The 8,000-nt window shown below is 37.5% G+C and overlaps 1 protein-coding gene across 2 annotated transcripts in view; it reads right to left on the reverse strand.

The window, feature by feature from the left end:
- TM4SF1 (transmembrane 4 L six family member 1) overlaps nt 1-6,840 on the reverse strand; it is a 31,593-nt gene extending 24,753 nt beyond the window's left edge. The window contains exons 1-2 of one of the 2 annotated variants that reach the window (XM_074031265.1): nt 6,775-6,840; nt 6,443-6,623 (exon numbers count right to left, since the gene is read on the reverse strand). The gene's annotated coding sequence lies outside the window, so the exon portion shown is untranslated. Of the gene's footprint in view, nt 1-6,442 lie in introns of both variants that reach the window. The other variant, XM_074031264.1, reaches the window with a different exon arrangement.
- Between the last annotated feature and the right edge of the window lie 1,160 nt (nt 6,841-8,000).

Raw genomic sequence — 8,000 nt, forward strand, 5'->3', positions numbered from 1 at the left:
CTTTTGAACCTTGCAAATGTATAATCTATTCAAAAATTAAATTTAAAAAAGTGAACACTTAAGAACTCCTTACTGGACTCTGTACAGGAGATTCATACACAGCCCCAAGGCAGCACCTGGTCAAGTCCTTTCTCCCCAGCCTGCTCTGCAGCAAGCCCTGTAGTTTCTATGCCCTCAATCTCCTATTCTGAACCCTCAGTCATAACTTTCTCTCTAAGACTTCTTTGGCTCTTGCCTTTCCCAACACCTTTAGCGTTTTCTCATTAGCCTATTCTAATGCAAAACAAGCACACTCCGGCCCTGTCTCTCTATTTTTGCTGCACACAAATTGTTACAAGTCAACTAGGCTTTGGTGGAACTGTTCTTAATGGGCAGTGAAGTATGTGAATATTCACAAGTTTTTTGTTTCAAGTATTTTTTATGTTTTCGTAGTATAATTGTTTTAAAATGAAATCCTATTCATAGAATGAGGGCAAATTTTTAGTTTGTTGGTCACAAGTGGGGCCTAATCACTACTATTTGTAAGAGGGCATAAATATTATGGGATTAGATCGCTAAAATATTTCATCTTCCCAAAACTCCCCTGATAAATTTTCTACTATTTCAAAAATGAAGCCAAGTTTCAGCACAGTATAGTGATGACCACCGTTGTCCAATACATCTTTGGCTATAATATAGGGTACATTTATATTATAAAAGTAACATATTTTGAAGAAAACATTAATGCCAAGCCCTGAGTGATGATACTAGCATGAGTAATGAATGCCAAAATTATGCAAGTTGCAAAACAAATTTAAGCAGGGTTTATAAATATTTGTTTAGAGCCTTATAACAAACGCTGACTCTTCTTGAGATTTGGGTCAGCAGAAGGAAGCCTGCTATATTTTTGGCAAATATTTTGTTTAAAAGGTTCTTTGTATGATCAACAAAACTATAGCAAGGTCTTTCCATAAGAATCTGCATGACCAAATAATTTAAAGTTAAAATATAACCTTATTATTTTCATGGTGGACTCTGGGAAAATATCTGAGTTCTCAACAGAAACTGCCAGTTTGTTTTTGAGTGGGAAATGTGTTTTCTTTGGAGTCATGAACAGGACGAAGAAAACTGGGACAACTGCCAAGACTGGGCTTCGGGCATCTCCATGCTGCAGAACAGAACAGGGCAGCCGGTGGATGTGGTGGGGGTGGGATTTAGAGAGGAGAGGGATAAAATTTCCTGTGGCTTCTAAAGAGCTGTATAACAAGGTGAGTTATTAAGAAAGGAATAACGTGTATTTCCAGCTTCTTTTCTCATTCATGACACCTAGTACAAAAGTTTTCCCAGATTGTGTTCACAAAGGAGAGGCATGGATGTTGTCTTTGGAGTTGAAGACACAGAAGCTACCTAATGTAAGGAAACATTTGATTTTCCTCAGGCTAGGAGTGGGGAGTGTGCACAGGAATCAGGCAGGTTTCTGGAAGGGTGCTGGCTCCCTCATACACATGTGCTGGCCAGGAATTATTTCGGGATGTGCTTTAGAGGCTCAACACTTAACGCCAGGCTCACAGGAGACATTGAGATCCTGAAGGTCTCTGTGGGCCTGTGTGTGGTCAAGGAGTGGACCATTATGAGGCATATCTCTGGTCTGGCTGGAACATAAAGCCTGTTCAACGCTTTCAAACACTGGTGAGCCACCAGTGACTCTGACAAGCATCTTGCAAGCTTCTGTCACTCCAAATACTAGGAGATTTTTGGATGAACACCGAAGCCCCCAAATATTACTGAGATTGAATTTTCTACCATCATGTGAGTGAAAATACAGAACTAATTTTTCTGTCACATTTACACACCAGAAAGTGGCACAGTGACATTCGCACCTGCTATATTGGAAGTATTTCTATGCAGTCACATTTAAAGTTCACCTCCCCTGGGCTACTACTGCTCCCATGCAAACATACATGCAAGCACATTCTTCTATCAACATCTTGGAAGTAAGATCGGCTGGGGCTGGCTAACCTCCCTACCCTTCTTGACATACCCCTCAGTCTTCATGTTGTCTGTCTCATTTGTCTTCTTCACTTGTTGGCCTCATTCACTTTTCATGGAATTAATTCTGCAGAAAATCTAAAGAACCCAATATTTGCCTGTAACTCAAGGGCATAATTTCAGTCTCAAAATGGTCATGGTCTAGAGTTTGATGTTGAGTAGAAGGTAGAAGGATATGGTGGGAGGACATGAGAGCAGTACCAGTCCATGGAACGAGGACAGGGAATTTTAGTGGTACAGAGGGATAGGTAACCCAATCTGGAACAAGAGGAGGGGTCAGGTGAAGATTTTACAAGAAACTGATGACTTAGTATCAGCAGATCTTAAGTTGCGGAGAGTAAATAGGGACAAGAAAAGCATTCTAGGGAGATAGATTAGTCAGGAAAATGCTTGGGGACATGAAAAATACGGTCTGCTCCCTGAACCTCAGAGTTTAGCATTGTAAAAATGTAAGCCCCAGGGGGAGCAACCAAACACTCTTTCTCCCCATTCTTGTGCAGTTTCTACACATGCTCTACAAACTGCCCTTAACAGTCATCTAACTCATTTCTCCACCTCTCAAGAGTCTGCCCAGTGTGGACTCATGTAAGAAGCAGCAGCAAATCAAGCAAAATGATTTCTAGCAGCAAAATGAAAGACTAAACTAGACTGTTGGGAGAGTTTTATCAGACAATTTCGGAGCTCCTCCTGCTATATAGGATTAATCAGTATATATTAGTCAAATGCCTAGACCCTTTCATTTCTGTACCTAGATTAAGATTTGTAATATAATCATTTTCTGAGAACAAGCATACATTATGTAGTGCTTGTTAGTTGAAAATAGAATTATGAAATTATTTCATACATAATTTGATTACCTAAGCTGACAGGACACAGAGAGTAAGTTCAGGGCATGGATTTTCACATAAAGACAAATGTTGTTTTCAGACTCAATGTAGAAGGTCTTCTTCAAGGTAAGATTTTATCGTTGGCTAATTCCTCCACATAGATATTCCTTCCCCTTCCACTTTATTCTGTCTTAAATTGTCATTCCTTTCAGGAAATGTCCCATGAACCAAACTCAGTTTGTTTTCAGCACACTGTTAATTTTGCCAAGAATAAAAAGGGACATCATTTCTATGCATGTTTATTGCACATGTGTTATTTGTCAAGAATTCATTCAATCAAGTAAATAAATGGAAGAGATGATGAAATTAAGGAATTGCTGCCCTAACATCTCTCCTCCTTAAAAAAAGAAGTTTTGAAAATTTTGTTCCTAGGGAATAATTTAAGATTTTCAGTGAATGTCTTTTTAGAGCAAGTTTTTAAAACTTTTATTTGCACTGTGGACCCATGTGGTAACAGAGTAATACCTGTACCCCTCTCAGAGTAATGTTTTTAAAGGCATAAAATAGAATACATAAGATGACAATTGAATTAGAAAAATAATTATATGGAAATACAGTTATCAAAATTACTCTTAAAACTTCATTATAAAATAACATATGTGTTTCTTAACATATTAAATAATAAGATCCAGCTGCAAGTCTAGTAGCTACCATATTTTGAAGTTGTGATTAGTGCAAAGGATAGTTTCAAGATACAGTCATGCATTGCTTGATGGTGAAGGGTGAAGGATGAGGGTACATCCTGAGAAATGGGTCAGTAGGCGATTTTGTCACTGTGCAAATATCCACAAAGTGTACTTACACAAACCTATGATGATATTGCCTACTACACACCTGGATGTACAGTACAGACTATTGTTTCTAGGCTGCAGCAAGTTACTGTACTGAACACTGTAAGAAATTGACATACAACAGAAGGTATTTGTGTGTCCAAACATAGAAAATGTACAGTAAACATATATAATCTTAGGGGACCACTGTTGCATATGCAGTCTGTAGTTAACTGTAATTTTTACGCAGGGCATTACTATATGTAAAATTATCTTGTGAGAGGAAAATATATTTTTTACTTACCTTGGTGACATACTTATAGGAACAGCTAATAATTGCCATGGTTTGGAGTCTAAATTCATAACTGAGAGAAATGCTAGAGGTTCAGGAAATCAAACACAGGAATTTTTTCTTCATCCAGGCCCATGGACTGCCTGAATTCTATCCCTGGACCCAAAGAACGCTTGTTTTCAGGGGCCCAAGATCAACATATTGACTCAATTTCTGCCATTAATATAGAGATGACCCTAACGAGATCAATTTCTTCACGAGAAGGCAAGGAGCTTCTTAATCTCTGATTACAAAGTATGAGAAGGAAGAGGAGGTTTACTATTGTGTTGTCCCTCGAAGATGCTTCACTGCAAACTCATTCTGCACTCTCTCCTACCCTAATCCATTCTATTTCAGAATTTACTTTTTAAAAAGTTTTAACCCAGAGGTAGCCCAGAAGAATGAAACAACCATGAGCTTGACAGAGGCCTCTTGAGCCCCAGCCTCATCTCCTATGTGACAATGCTATGTCCCTTAACTTTGACTGTCAGTTTATTCACCATAAAACAGGTGCAATTATGCCTATCTAGCAGTGTCCTAGTGATGTTTAAACATGATGACAATTACGAAAATGATTTGTAAGCTACGAAGAGCTGTGCAGTCTTTTCTATGTCTTTTTCTCACTATAGTACACAACTAGGGGATACAAGAAAGGCAAAGCTAATGACAGCACATTAAGGAAGAAGAGCCCAGGTTCGATTGGTACAGAGCATGAGAAAAGCAGAGAATATTCCCTACACACTGGAGGATCTCAGAGCTTTTTTCCCTGCTACTTCATGGCTATATAAAAGCATTCTCCCCCACCAGCCCTCACAAGAACAACAAAAGTCCATGTTTGCTTTAGTCACCCAAGTGTTCATCCTTCCATCCACCCACAGTCATGAGAGGATGTTAGAAATGGCTTTGCAGGTGCCAACCAATTGGAATTACATGGGCAAATGATCCAAATAGATATATTGATATCTCAAAAGGCTGACAAATGACCACAAATATATATATTTAAAAATTCTCAGCATCATTAATCATCAGAGAAATGCAAATTAAAACCACAATGAAATATCACCTCACGCCTGTTAGAATGGCTCTTATGAAAACAACAAAAAATAACAAATGCTGGCAAGGATGCAGAAAAGGGGAAACCCTTAAACACTGTTGGTGCGAGTGTGAATTAGTAAACCCATTGTGGAAAACACTGTGGAGGTTTCTCAAAAAGCTAAAAATAGAACTACCATATGATCCAGCAATTCTACTATTAGGTAGTTATCCAAAGGAAAGAAGTCAGTATATCAAAGGGATATCTGCATTCCCGTGTTTATAGCAGCACTATTCACAATAGCCAATGTATGGAATCAACCAAAATGTCCATCAACAGAAGAACAGAAAGAAAATGTGACATACACAATAGAATACTACTTGGCCATAAAAAACAATAAAATTCTGTCATTCATGACAACATGGATGAGCCGGGAAGACATTATGTTAAGCAAAATAACCCAGGCACAGAAAGATAAGTACTGCATGTTCTTACTCATATGTGGGGGCTAAAAACATTCTGTGCTAATAGAAGTAGAGAGCAAAATTTTGACTATTACAGGTTGGGAATGGTAGGGGGCTGGGGAGGTTGGGGAGAGGTTGGTTAACAGATACAAAATTACAGCTAGATAGAAGAAAGGAATTCTGGTGCTCTACAGCACTGCGAGGGGAATATGGTTAATGATGATTTATTGCATATTTTTAAAAAGCTAAAAGAAAGGATTTTGAATGTTCACAATACAAAGAAATGATACATATTTGAGATGATGAATGTGCTAATTACCCTCATTTGATCATTATCCATTGTATACATGGGTATTGAAATATCACTGTATTCCATAATAAGTACAATTATTACATGTCAACTAAAAATAAAAAGAAAAGTAAAAAATAAAAATTCAATGTATACATAGCACTCAAGGGCACATTTGCTTAATCCTTAGAGTGACATTTTGTTCAGTGCAAAAGAGTGATGCAAGAAGTTAAAAGGAATGTGCAGGGTATACTCCTTACTAATAATACTAATAATATTTCCATTTATATAAACTTTTATTGTCTTCAAAGCCCTTCTAAATGTACAACCAAAATGTTGAGAAAAGGCTATATGATTGTTACATTTACTGACCAGAATTGAGCTATTTTGTTTGATGCTCCAAACAATGTTATGATATAGGTAGAGAAGGTGTTTTATTACTTCATCGTTATTATTATTATTATTTTACAACTGGAAAATCTAAGACTCAGAGAGTTCAGATGACTTGCCCAGAATCCAGAAAAAGTAGCAAGACTAGATGTAAACCTATGTCTCCAATCCTAGTACCTTTTCTCTTCTAATATACCATACAGTTTCTAAGATAATTATGAAAGGTAATTAGCCTGAATCACTTGTTTACCTTTGAAGAGAGATTTTCTTTCCAGATCTCCAGTTGCCTGTCAAGACCAGCCCTCTGTCAAGACTCTTGGAGTCATGACTAACAGGAGGGGAGCAGGTGGCAGCGTGGCCACCTGCCATGCAGAAAGACTGGGTCATTTCCTGTTGGTAAAGGGTTTCCTGGTTCAGGTTTGTCAGGCATTCTAAAATTGAGAGAAAAACAAAAGCATCTCTAAAGCACATGGAAAAATAAACACCAAAGTCAATGCTTCTGTGTTCCAAGTGAAAATGTCACTTTAAAGAGAATCAGCTGTTATTTTTAGAAAGAAAGAATAAAATTTCAGCTCTGTATACCAAAAGTATAACCTCATCCATTAGGGACACTGATGTAGAAGCAAGTAGACACTATTCAAAGTCTGCAGTTCCTACCTAACTAGGTAATGCTTAAATAAATAATCGGTTCCCATCATGCAACTCAATGTTTAGCTGAGTTCAAACATACTGCTGCCAACATTTTAAAGTCAACAACGATATCTAAAATAAACGTAGGCTGACTAACACACACTGGTACTTTAATGAAAATATATTGTGAAATAGCTCCTTACCAATAGAAGTTCTTGGGCTCTTTCTTTGGATAACTGTGGACTATTCGGAAGAACGTTAAGCCACCTATACATTTGTTAATTAGTTCAACAACATCCCCCATTTTTTGAGCACTTACTCTTAAGAACTTTAACGATCTGAGATTTTATCCTATTTTATCCTATTTTGAAGCTATTTGTTAGCTTGCCAGTTTCAAAGAAGCTGGTAGAAGTCATGAGATTCTTGGGTCAGAGACAAGTGATTTTGTTGCTTACAGCAGTAGAAGTAGCCAGTGTTAGCATTTTAGAGGAACTCTGAGCTTAGGGAAACCAGGCCTTTTACACTGAACAGGAAGCATGGTTACTCATTACTCTTGAGACACTTTTTCACTCTTCCAAGGTGGTTTGCTACACAAACACCCTTGAAAAATAGTGCAGAACAAAGTCAGTCAATCCCTTTACTCATAAGACATGTAGAAATGTGAGAAATCCAAGGAGAATTGTCTCCAGACACTTACTCTCTACCAGACATTTTAATAGATGCTAAACATACGAAGATAAAAAGAACATGCTACCTAATTCTTGATAAATATAATAGTGCTAATAAATTCAACTATGACATTAAACTCTCAAGTTCTGTCCATAGAAAATGTGGGAAGTTCAGTTAGTTTAGTAACCCTCTTTAAATTCTTCTAATCAAGAAAATTGGTGAAGGATTCACAAGGCAGAAAGCCTGGCTTTTCATCACCAGCTTGTTTGCCAGTGAAGTGTTAAAAGTGCTACGTGTTGGCAAAATGGAACTAACGCATTACAATTACATTAGAGTGCAATATCTCAGCACTTTTCAAAGTATTCAGTCTGTGGCGTAATGATCAAGATGACATAAAGGCAAAGGTCACGGCAGGGGAAGTAGATAAGAAAAAAGTGAAAGCTGATAGAAAAAAAATATTATCAAGGAAACCTTTCTTAATTGTACTGGTAGGACTTTGCTATAAAAGA

This window comes from Macaca fascicularis, chromosome 2, assembly GCF_037993035.2.
Source record: "Macaca fascicularis isolate 582-1 chromosome 2, T2T-MFA8v1.1".
Classification (NCBI taxonomy): domain Eukaryota; kingdom Metazoa; phylum Chordata; class Mammalia; order Primates; family Cercopithecidae; genus Macaca; species Macaca fascicularis.